The following is a 12,097-nucleotide window of genomic DNA, read 5'->3' on the forward strand; positions in this document are numbered from 1 at the left end:
AAAAAAAAAAAAAAAAAAAAAAAAAAAAAAAAAAAAAAAAAAAGAACAGTGATTATTATTCTTGGCTAAAAGGCTCCATCTGATAAGAGTCTTAGTTGGTGAAATCTAACAATCGAGCCAAGTGGCAAGTTTTAAAAGAACCAACCTTAGGGCTGGAAGTGTGGCTCAGATGTAAAGCACTTGCCAAAAGAGGCAAGACGTTGAGATCAACTCAATTTTAGAATGACCAATCAACCAAGAGTGTTGGATCCCAGGAAATAAATATATTAATAAGCTAAGTGAACTGATGCTAATCAATATCGACTGGAAGAAAGCTGACACCAAACAGCCAGCACAATGTCAACTGATAATTCGATCTATTTAAATAAAAGTGCTTGTATTGGGAATTACTGTGAGAATCTACCAAGCTAACTTTAGCTGGTAACAGTGACGTCTGCTCTTGGGGAGGCTGAGGAGCCTAGGAGTTGGAGACCAGCCAGATCAACACAGCATGGCTGCATCTCTTAAACTAATTCAGCATTCTTGCGTGATAAGTGCTAATTACAAAAATCTTTATCAATATAAAGATAAATGATATCTTCAGGGAGACCGCAGAGAGAAGAGTAACTGAAAAGTTGCCCCTTTGGGGTTACTTTGCATCTGAGTTAGAGTAAACATCAGATGCTTGCTAGCTTTCCCTAAGCACCATATAAGAAACTGGAGATCTGCCTGGTGGCGGTGGCGCACACCTTTAATCCCAGCACTTGGAAGGCAGAGGCGGGCGGATTTCTGAGTTCGAGGCCAGCCTGGTCTACAAAGTGAGCTCCAGGACACCCGGGGCTATAAGAGAAATCCTGTCTCGAAAAACCAAAAAAAAAAAAAAAAAAAAAAAAAAAAAAGGGAGATCTGACACTGGCTCAGACTCAGAGAGAGATTGACAAACAAACGTGGCCTTCTGAGGACAGACCTTGGAAACTGTGTCAGCACCTTTAGTTGGGTGCATTTTTCTGCCTCAGTTCAAAATGCTACTTAAGCTTTGATTCTCCTCCCTTTGAGTTTCATTCAGACTCTTAGCATATGCATTCAAAACCATAACAATGCCTTTAAAAAGCAAAGAGCCCTCAAGATGGACATGGTGACTCACACCTGAATCCTGCAGCAGGAGGACTCCCATGAGTTCCAGGATAGGCAGAGGGACAGCATAAAAACCTGCCTCAAAGAAAGGAAGGAAGAAAGGAAGGAAGGAAGAAAGAAAGAAAGAAAGAAAGAAAGAAAGAAAGAAAGAAAGAAAGAAAGGAAGGAAGGAAGGAAGAAAGACAGACAGACAGACAGATAGATAGACAGTAGATAAACAAAAGTAATTTCAAAGTGTAGGGAAGAGACCAAACATATAGGTCCATATAGTTCAGCACTTACACTTCTGAGCATTTATTCCAGAGAAATAGCAATTTATTCTCTCACCAAAACCTAAATGTGAAAGTTAGTAGTAATTTAATCTAAATGTTCCTGCTGAAGAGTGAATGGCCAAGTGAACTGTTAACTTGGAGATCATTGTGTATGACTACTGTGAAATATTGCTGAACAAAGAAAAGGAAAAAAATGACACAGATAACTTGGATGAATTTCAATTATGCTAAAAGGTAGCCAATCTCAAAAGGTTTCCATTATTATAACAGTTTTAAAAATACAAAATTGTGGAAATTCAGAGTAGATTCATGGTTAGCAGGGTTTAAAGAGGAGGTGGGAATGCAAGAAGTAGAAGTGACTGTGAACAGGTAACCGAGAGGCCCCTGTGGTGGTAGAGATGCCCTATGATTTTGTAAGGGTCCATGATTTGACAAAGAATGATAACCTGGTCTCAAATAGTATGTAAATGCGAAGCGTACTTTATTCTGCAGAATGCTGGGGTCTCCCATTACCAAGAGAGAGAGACAACCAAGACCTGACTTAAAGCACATTAGGGGAATTCCAGGGTAGGTGACCTCTGTCTTAATCTCTTGGGTCCATCTCTACAGACATTCATTACTAGGGTGTAGGGGCTGGAAACTTGCTGGGAAGGTCTGGAACTGTTGTTGAGGAAATCTGGAAACTGTTGCTGACCCATTGTCCTTGCCTCCAACAAGGCCACACCTCCTAATCGTTCCCAAAAAGATCCAACAACTGGGAAGCATTCAAATATAGAAGCCTATGAGGGCCGCTCATTCAAACCACCACAATTACCTCGTTTGATTATTTCACTGACTATGAAATGGGCATTGCTAGTTCTATTTTAAGAAAAAGAAATTATGACCTGCATGACCTGATGCATCTAAGGCAGTGGTTCTCAACCCTTTGGGGAGGCAGAGAAGGGTCGCATATCAGATACTCTGCATATCAGATATTTGCATTACAATTCATAAAAGTAGCAAAATTACAGCTATGAGGTAGTGATTTTAATGAACTAATGTAATGTTTAGGAGCCACCACAGTCTGAGGATCTGTATTAAATGGTTGCAGCATTAGAAAGGTTGAGAACCACTGATTTAAGGTCACAACCTCAAAAAAAAAAAAAATGAGACTTAAATACAGGTCTTTGGTTCCAAGTTTGCTGGTCTCTGGTAGGGAATTCTAGGTAGGGAAGTCTATTCCAGGAGCGTTGATGTTTGAATGAGAAAATAAATGCTAACCCATCATTTCATATGAAATAAGACCTTCTCACAGAAGACTTAGTAAGCCACACAAGGCTGAGGTGGGGGTCTTCCCCCTTGAGATCCCAATTTTGCCATTATTTTAATGTTTATAACTCTGTATCTTACTCTAGCCAGACTGCCAAAGCAAAAGATCAGCAGGGTGGCTTATAATCAATGGAAATGAATGGCTCAGCTGTGTAGACTGTGAAGTCCAAGGTCATGCACAGGTAGATGTGTTTGGTACCTGATGAGGGATGTGTGTTTCCTCATAGAGAACTATAAATTCACAGGGCAGAAGGAACAATTGTCTCTTTTTTTTTTTTTTGGCTTTTATAAGGGCATTAATCCTATTCATGAGCCCTTATGACTTAATCACCACCCCCAAACCACCATTCCTTAAAACTATTAATACTTCGATACATTGAGGTGTGGTCTGTATAAACCTCTACCATCCAATCTTAGCTTGGCCTTAGCAGCGGCCAGCAGATCTCCTGGAGCACTTCCTTTCCCAATCAGCTTCCTTTCCCAGAGCAGCTTCTCTGGCCTCCTTCCCCCTCTGCTGACATCACTTGCTTCATCTATCATCATTCATTCATGTTCATCCATTCATCTCTCAGTACCTTGCCTTTATAGCTTCCAAGGTTCTGTACCTTGCCTCTGTAGCTCATGTCAATCTAGCAGCTAGGCTCAACCCTGTGATCCTACTGAAGGTCCAGTACCTTCAGTTGTTCTCTCACAGGGTTCATTGATATCTAAACACTGCAACAACGACTCTCTGCATCTTTATCAGCTCGCTGTCTCCTCTAGTGAGGCCACTGAACTCCAACAATGCCATGGCCAATGGTCAGCTAGCATGGGAAATCAGAAATACTGTGCAAATTGCAGCCAAATAAAACCAAGGCAACTTGTGGCTTTATTGTTAATTAATAAATTCTGGTATTGTGAAAAGATATAAACATGCTTGACTTTGTTTCTGACATAGTGTAGGAGGGGTATAAATTTTGTCTACCCTGCATTATGATTATGTATCTGTCTGATTTCTGTACTTACATGTAAGTTCCTTGATGGTTTCCATTTTGTCTTACTCGTTGACAGTCTAATCTATACCTAAAAGAATGTCTGTCTTCATTATGCAGTCCACAGATACTTCTTAAAACTAAGAAAACATGTGAGCATAATGTAGTAGTTAAGACAGAAGCAAAGGGGGCTGGATTTATGCCTCTACAGTTAAGCAAGCTGACTGCTCGTTCAGAGGACCAGGATTCAATTCCCAGCACTCACATGGTAGCTCATAACTCTGGTACCTGGGCATCTCCACCCTGCTTAGGGCCTATGGCAGCACTAGGCATGCAAGTGGTACATGGACATGCAGGCCAAACACTCAGACACATTTTAAATGATTTATTTATTGTTATCCTATGTGCATGGGTGTTTCGCCTGAACGTATGTCTATGTGAGGATGTCATTTCCCTGGACCTAGAGTTACAGATAGTTGTGAGCTGCTACGTGGGTACTAGGAATTGAACTGGGGTCCTCTGGGAACAGCAGCAAGTGCTCTGAACCGCTGAGCAGTCTCTCCGGCCCTGACATTAAAAAAAAAAAAACTTTTTGAAATAGAATACACTGATTTTGAGCATGTCAACCAAAAGGTAAGTGAGTAGATTGAGCTAGAGAGATATGGAGACAGAACACACCAGGAACTAAATACCTCATGGTTGATACTTCTGTATTAAAAATGATACTCCTCTTCCTCTGATGCAAAACATGGACTCTGTTCATCATCTGATTGACAAGTATTTCCAGCTATTACATTACCTCCTGCTGGCCAGCAGTTGACCCGTGTAATTGGAATATTGAATATGGTAATTGTTCATTCAGAATGTTCACTAATTTTTTTCTACTCTTATAGCGCAGGCTCTTATTTCCAGGGTCCCTATTTCTGATTTCTACTCCCCCATTTTCCATCTATCACCTATCTTTCTTCCTCAACCCTTCTCGGTCTACCTTCAACTATGAAGAGTTTTTGAGCCCTCTCTGCCTTAGCTGCATAAGCAACTGCATCCCCATTAACAGGCTTTTCAGTTGCTGTCAGGTGGTAAGGGATGATGTGGAGATGTCTCTCTAAATCTCCAGCATCCAGCCTTAGCTTTGGTCTCAGCAGCAGCCAGCAGGTCTCCTGTAGTCACTTCCTCTCCCATAGCAGTTATTGTCTCTTCCCTCAAGATCCCTGTTTGGTAAATCTATCATGCTCAATCTGAGCAGACATTCCCTCCTTTCTTACTGAGGACAAGATCATCCCTACACTACCCGCATCTGTTTCTATTTCTTAGTGCTCATTTTTTCTCCTTTCTGATTATGTCTGCGACCTGGTCTCTGAATCTGTGACCTGTCACTCCCTTCTATAATCTTTTACTCCTTCAATGTTGACCCTTTCCCCTGGGAAATTCCTCTGCTTCATTTGTCTTTAGCTGACATATTCATGTCTGCGTGTTTTTTGGGTTTTTTTGTTTTTTGTTTCGTTTTGTTTTGTTTTTAAGATTAAATAAAGGTATCTACATTCTCTATATTCCCTAATACTACATTGCTTGTAACCAAAATATTCACAAATCTATATTATTCTAACTGCTATTAGAATATCACTGAGTTGCCTCCTTGTGGGCCTGTGTTGCAGAGGCTCTCACGGAGATCTCTGGCCTGGCTCAGGTGAGAGTTCCGGCGAAGGAAAGCAAGCATGGGCAGGGAGGAGAAGTCACTTCTGCCGCTTCTGCTGCCAAAGTGGGCTTCACCTCCTTCTCTGCCCTGCTTTCCAGATCACTCAGTTGCTCCTCAGCCACCCTGCACTGAGTCGGGTCGGGCTGGGCCGACGAGAGGTTGACTAGCCAGTGAGGAGTGCAGCGCAGCTTCGGGTGGGTGTCCAGAGAGTAGACCTCTCCTCAGGTGTTACAGCTCTTAGAACAAAAGGCTCAGATGGTGGAGTAGATCTTTCGCACACCTCTAGTTCCCTGGATAGGATTTAAATACAGTTTTGGGGGTGATTCAGGGTTCACAACAGCAGGTACTTCTCATTGGTTTGGGCTGAGAGCTTGGGAAATCTTTATTTACATGTAAGAAGGGTTGGTGCTGCTAATATGTGACCAATATCACACACTCTGTGCAGGAGGCTGAGTGGGGTTGTGACTGAAACGGGAGCCAGGGGCCCAGGAGGCGTGGCCGAAAGACCTTTTGTCCCATGCAGGTGGAAATTACCTCCCACCTGGTCTCCAGGGTTCCAGACCTCTTGCTCAACCAGGACCAGGATGTCTGCACAGACTACCACCCCACACCTCCTTACTTACTTGTAGTAAGAAATACACGTCAGCGAGACTAAGTTGTTTGTGTCCTTGTGAGCCCTTTACTCTGGAAGTCTTGTGGTTTATCTAAGCTTGCAAGAACAATCACTAAGGATGGATCTTGAGCAAGTTAATATCCCGAGCCACAGTGCTTATTTAATTTCTTATCACTGTGACTAAACAGCTGGCAGCAGCAATTTAGAGGGGGGAGAGTTTATTTGGATTCGTGATTTGAGAAGGCACAATCCACTAGGGTAGGGAAAGTACAGCAGAGGGAGCAAGTGACTGAGGATCCACACAGCTCAATGACCAAGTAAGAGTACTTGGGTCAGATGCAGCCCTGAATATAACCCTCAAGGTCCACTCCTAAGGTCAATGTCCACCAGCTAGGCATCAGCTGACAACCAAACATTCAAACACATGAGCTGCCTTGGTTTGGATTTTATGTCTGTGAAGAGACACGATGACCAAAGCAACCAACTCTTAGAAACGCAAACATTTGATTGGAGTTGGCTTACAGTTTCAGAGGTTTAGTCCATTATCATCATGGCAAAAAGTGTGACTGCATCCAGGTCGACATGATGCTGGCTGGAGAAGGAGCTAAGAGCTCTGCATCTTGGAGAAACTGCACTGAGCAGAGCTTCAAAGCCCACCCTTACAGTGATACACTTCCTCCAACAAGGTCGCACCTCCTAATAGTGCCACTTCCCATGGGCCAAGCATATTCAAACCGAACCTATGGGGAAGCATTTCATATTCAAAGATTTATATCCCATATATATATATGTGTGTGTACATGTATATGTACACACACATATATACATATATATGTGAGTATATATAGAGGAAAATATATATAGAATATGGTACCTATTTTATAAGGGTATTTTGAACATTAAATGAGATATAATCCATTTAATATAAAGTATTTACTTGAAACAAATGCTGTGGGGCTGGAGAGATGGCTCAGTGGTTAAGATCACTGACTGCTCTTCCAAAGGTCCCGAGTTCAAATCGCAGCAACTACATGGTGGCTCACAACCATCTGTAACGAGATCTGACCCCCTCTTCTGGACTGTCTGAAGACAGCTACAGTGTATTTACATAAAATAATAATTAAGTAGTTAAAAAAATAAAAGTGCTATATAAATATATAAATATTAGCCAAAACTATTGCTGTCATGTTCTCTCAATATGCAAATTTAAATGCAGTAAAATTTTATGTGCATCAGATTCTCAAAGATAGTTGCTTATTCCATCGCTTAATGGCTTCAGGTAAGAAACATCCAATGTAGGCACTGGAGTGCTCAGTCACAGGCAAGGGTTACATTTATGGACTCTAGAATCCTATTATCTGATAGCTCTACAATAGACACTCTTGGAGTCTTTTTCTTTAACTATCTGGATTATGGTAGCGTCTTTCAACTTCAGTTATAGGAAAACACAGAAAGGAAAACTTTCTCCCTCAATGAAGCTGTTAAATGTGCTGTCTCTTTTCTTTTCCTGCCTTTACACATGTATCATGTAATCTCATTTGTTCTTAAGTCTACCCATCAAATCCCTAACCCACATATAGTCCTCTGAGCTTTAACAGTTAAACCTAACTGCCCATTAAACAATTCTGCTTGGACACTTCAGATGTCAAATGCAATGTCCAAATGGAATAAAAGTCTCTGTGTTCCTGAACCTGTGCCCTTCTGGTATTCCAGTTTTGGTTGGGACACCAATCCAGAATCCTGGAAGTTATCCTTATCTATGACCTCTTACTAAAGCATAATGTACAATCTGGCAATTCCTCATTGGGAATTCACTGAATTTGCCCCCAAGCTCAATAAACTACCACCACATTGCAGCCACCATACTGTTCTATATGAATTTCTATAACTAACAAATAGGTCAGTAGCTTCCTAAGACCTATCAATTACATACTCTCAATCTCATATGCATAGGATTAGCTCCTTGAACTATATCTAGCTCATAGCAGGATATCTTCTGAGTGAATAAACACATTTTTAATCTCATGGAGTTTATAGTGCAGTCAAGAGGTCAACATTAAACAATATCAGTAGATCCTGGAGAGATCTCAGGCATCATTCATGTCCAGAGGAGACTCTTCCCTGATCCAGAACTCTCGGTGCTAACTGGCTGAAGTTACAGAGGGCCCAAGAGACCAGGAGAGGAAGATAATTACCACAAATGAGACCCATGAGGACAAACACAGCAGCTAATTCATCTTTTCTTCCTTAATGATACCTCCATTCATTGATAAAGGCATTTAGGTTGATGGGGTGGTTTGATTTACAAAGGAATAATGTAGTAAGATAAAGCAAGGTTTATTGAGTTAGGAAAACTTCTATCTTGGTGACAAATTAACTGAGAAGCAGTTTAAATAGGGAAGATTCCTTTTGGCTCTGTTTCCGAGTTATCAGAGTTCATGGCCTGCTGGCTTCATTGCTTTAAGACCCACAGCAAGTCAGAAATACCATAGAGGAAAGATGCCAGGGAAAACCTAGTCAGCTTGTATCAACCAGGAAGCAAAAGAGGGGGTCTAGGAAGGATCAAGAGCAAGATAGACCCCAAAGTCCTATCCTCAACTGACCTAATTCTTCTGGCTAAGCCTCATCTTCTAAGTTCCATTATTCCCCAAATTAGTTCCCTCCAGTTGGGGGCCAGGGCTCCACCAAGATGTGTCAGCATGTGTGTGGAGAGCCGTGATGCTGTGTGTTGAATCATCAGTTTGAATTCCTGTTCCCACTCCAGAAGCTGATTTCCATATCAATGCAAAATGTTTTAAACTTGTTTCTAAGAGTCCCCCAAAGTCTCATCAGTTTCAACATTGTCCAAAAACCAAGACGAATTTTTAGCTGAATCTCCTTATAAAATAAAGATCACTTTAATCCAGTATAAAATGGCACAGAGTAAATATTTCTGTTCAAAAAAGGAATAGAGCCGGAGAATAGAAAACAGAGCCATGGTAAAAGCAAAACCCTGCCGGGTAATACTGAGTCTCGTAGGTCCATGTCTGGCGTGATGTAAGCTCTCAAGCGTCTTCTTGCCCCTATAGCCCACGTGTCTTTTGATTGCATATGGGAAGTAATGTGTGTGAAATGAGTTGGGGTGGGGGGTAGGGAAAGAGAGGGAGAGAGAGAGGTGTAGGTTGTTGGCCTGCATCCTCTCTGCCATTGGGCACAGCTGGTTGGGGAGGCCGAACACAGGGAGTTTGTGCTTATCCCGCGCGGGGAGGCAAAGGAAGGCAATGAGTATCCCATCATTTCCCACCTTATTCATTTAAGACAGGATCTCTCCCTGAACCTAGAGCTCACAATTTTTTGTTCAGGCCAGTAACTAGCAAGTCCCAGCACCCTCCTGTCTCCATACCCCTCAGTGCTGCAGTTACAGAATCCCAACCTTCCCATTCCCATGCATGAATAACAAGCACCTTTAACCAGTTAGCCATCTCTCCTGTCTTGCAGTATTTTTCTTGTGGGGGTGGGGAGATGGGGCCGGCTATGTTTCTTTCCTGCTGCTTTTCTCAGCAGACACTACATTTCTGGCATCTCCAACGTCCTGGGGTCTCCATGACACTGGCTTCAAAATCGCTTGAAGCTTCACAATCTCTCTCCTGATTTTCCCAGCCTTCCTTTGAAATATGGGTGGAAACTACTGGGAAGATCGGGTTTTGTTTTTTGACTTTGCCTTTTTTGGTAAGTGGGTAACAAAATGTCATTGGTTTTAATTTTCAGTAACGTGGTTAATTGAGTTCTCACAAACTTAAATGCTCTCTGTATATTCTCTTCAGTGAACTATCTGTTCATGTGGGGTTTTTTTTCTGCTATTAATGTGCTATTTCCAACTGGATATTTTTTATAGTTGGTTTACGACAGTTCTTCATATTTTCTAGTTACGTGTCTTTTGTTGGATATGTGCCTTGCAAATATTTCCTCCTTCATAGTTATGAAAATTTTCTCATTAGCTGGGCTTGAAAGGTTCTCTGATGAAGCTGAAGTCAGCTTTGAAAACTGGCCTTCATTACTGTCACTATAATGGTGACTTATGGAAAGGCAAGTCTATTGTAAATTAATAGTTATAGTTTGAAGACTGTAAGGACCAAAAACTGGGCTAAAACCTACAACAGTGCTGCTCAACTTAAGTAATGCTTTGACCTCAACTTCAACATAATTCCTCATGCCACCATGATGTAGTGGTGCATAGCTTTAATCCCAGCACTCAAAAGGCAGAAGACAGATCTCTGAATTCCGGGCCAGATTGGTCTACAGAATGAGCTCCAGGACAGCCTGGACTACACAGAGAAACATTGTCTTGAAAAACCAAACCAGGGCTGGAGAGATAGCTCAGAGATTAAGAGCATAGACTGCTCTTCCAGGGGTCCTGAGTTCAATTCCCAGCAACCACATGGTAGCTTACAACCATCTAAAATGGGATCTGATGCCCTCTTCTGGTGTGTCTGAAGACAGCTACAGTGTACTCATAAATAAAATAAATCTTCAAACCAAAACAAACAAAAAACAAACAAATGAAAAAACTTCTTCATGTTGTGGTAATCCCTAACCATAAAATTATTTTGTTGCTACTTCATAACTGTGATTTTGCTATTGTTAATTGTAAATGCAACATAAATGTAATGTAAATATCTGATATGCAAGGTATATATTATAGGAATCCTCTGTTGAAAGAGTCTTTTGACCCCCCAAAGAGGTCTCAGCCCAAAGGTTGAGAACTGCTGACCTACCAGTACTGATAAAGCACCACTGCCTTCAAAAGGATATTTCAGTAGAGAAATGGTTAAAAAAAAAAAATCCTAGTAATCTGACAAACAAGGTGCCATGATGGTGTCCTCTCAGAGCACAACCATGTCAAGGGGAAATCTAGGCAGCTTAAGAAAGTATTCCTGAAGAACACTAAGATCACTTAAAGGAAACTCTCTTTGCCCTAGTTAGTGGCATGTCCTTTCTGATAGTGTACACCACACTTTCCATCCTTTCTGAATGGAATCTGGCATACCCTCTTTGCCACTAATCAATAAGCAATGTATCAATGGAGAAGAGGAGCTATTCTAGTGATCTTCAGTGAGCTCCTTATGGCTCTCATATGTTTTCACGTGGCCTTTTCTGTAGTATCTAGAACCAAGTCCAGCATTACAATGGTCCCCAGAAGGATCTGAGTTTCTCTAACATCCTGGCATATGCCCCAGAGGATATGAGGTCTTATATAAATAAAATGATAAAGCCTCTTAAAACAGTAGTGGATACATATTAATAATTATTAGCATTGATAACTGCTGGTTTGCAATAAATCCTAGTTAGCAAATCACAAATTAAATTCATTCATGTTGTTCCTGAGTCCATCTCTCATATTTCCTAAGCATAGAACTAAAATTGCACAACAGGGAACGGGAGGTGGCCTACGATGTATGAGTTAACTTCCGTGGTGCAAGGAGCTTATAAATATTCCCTGATATCAGCATGGATACCCACCTAGGAAGGGCTCCGTGTTAGAAAAGGTGGTTATCCACTGTGAAAGCTTTAACCAGAGAGCTGGCAGTGTAGCTCAGTAGCAGAGGACAAGCTTAGCATCCGAAAGGCCCTACGTTCAATTTTAGTACCCCCTCCCCCTGAAAAAAAAAAAAAACACAAAAAAGTTGTTTGAAGGAAACAAAGGGGCAGTAATCAAAAGCCTGGCACAGAACAGTGCAGAGGTACAACTGCTTCAGTTAGAACAGCCAGGATATCTCACTTTCAGATTTTGAACAGTTTTAGGTCCTTTCTAAAGTAACTGCTGAGCCAGGCACGGTGCTAATGCTTGTAACCACAACACCTGGGAGGTGCAGGCAGGTTGAGCCAGTGTTCAAAGTTGGCCTCAGCTCCATTGAAGCCAGCCTGAACAGTAGACTTACTTCAGTCTCAAAACAAAAAAATCTGGCTTTTAGTGGAGGTGGAGGTGAGAATATAAGGGGTTTGGTGGGAGGTGGGAAGGGCTCAGTTACCTTTAGGGGCTGGTCATCAGGAGTTTGGCCATGCTCCAGTGAGTACATGGGCCACTCAACCTGGACTTAATGTTTTGTTTTTTTTTTTTCTTTTTTCTCTTTTCTTTGGTGAAGGC

The sequence above is a fragment of the Mastomys coucha genome, unplaced genomic scaffold (assembly GCF_008632895.1).
Source record: "Mastomys coucha isolate ucsf_1 unplaced genomic scaffold, UCSF_Mcou_1 pScaffold8, whole genome shotgun sequence".
NCBI lineage: Eukaryota > Metazoa > Chordata > Mammalia > Rodentia > Muridae > Mastomys > Mastomys coucha.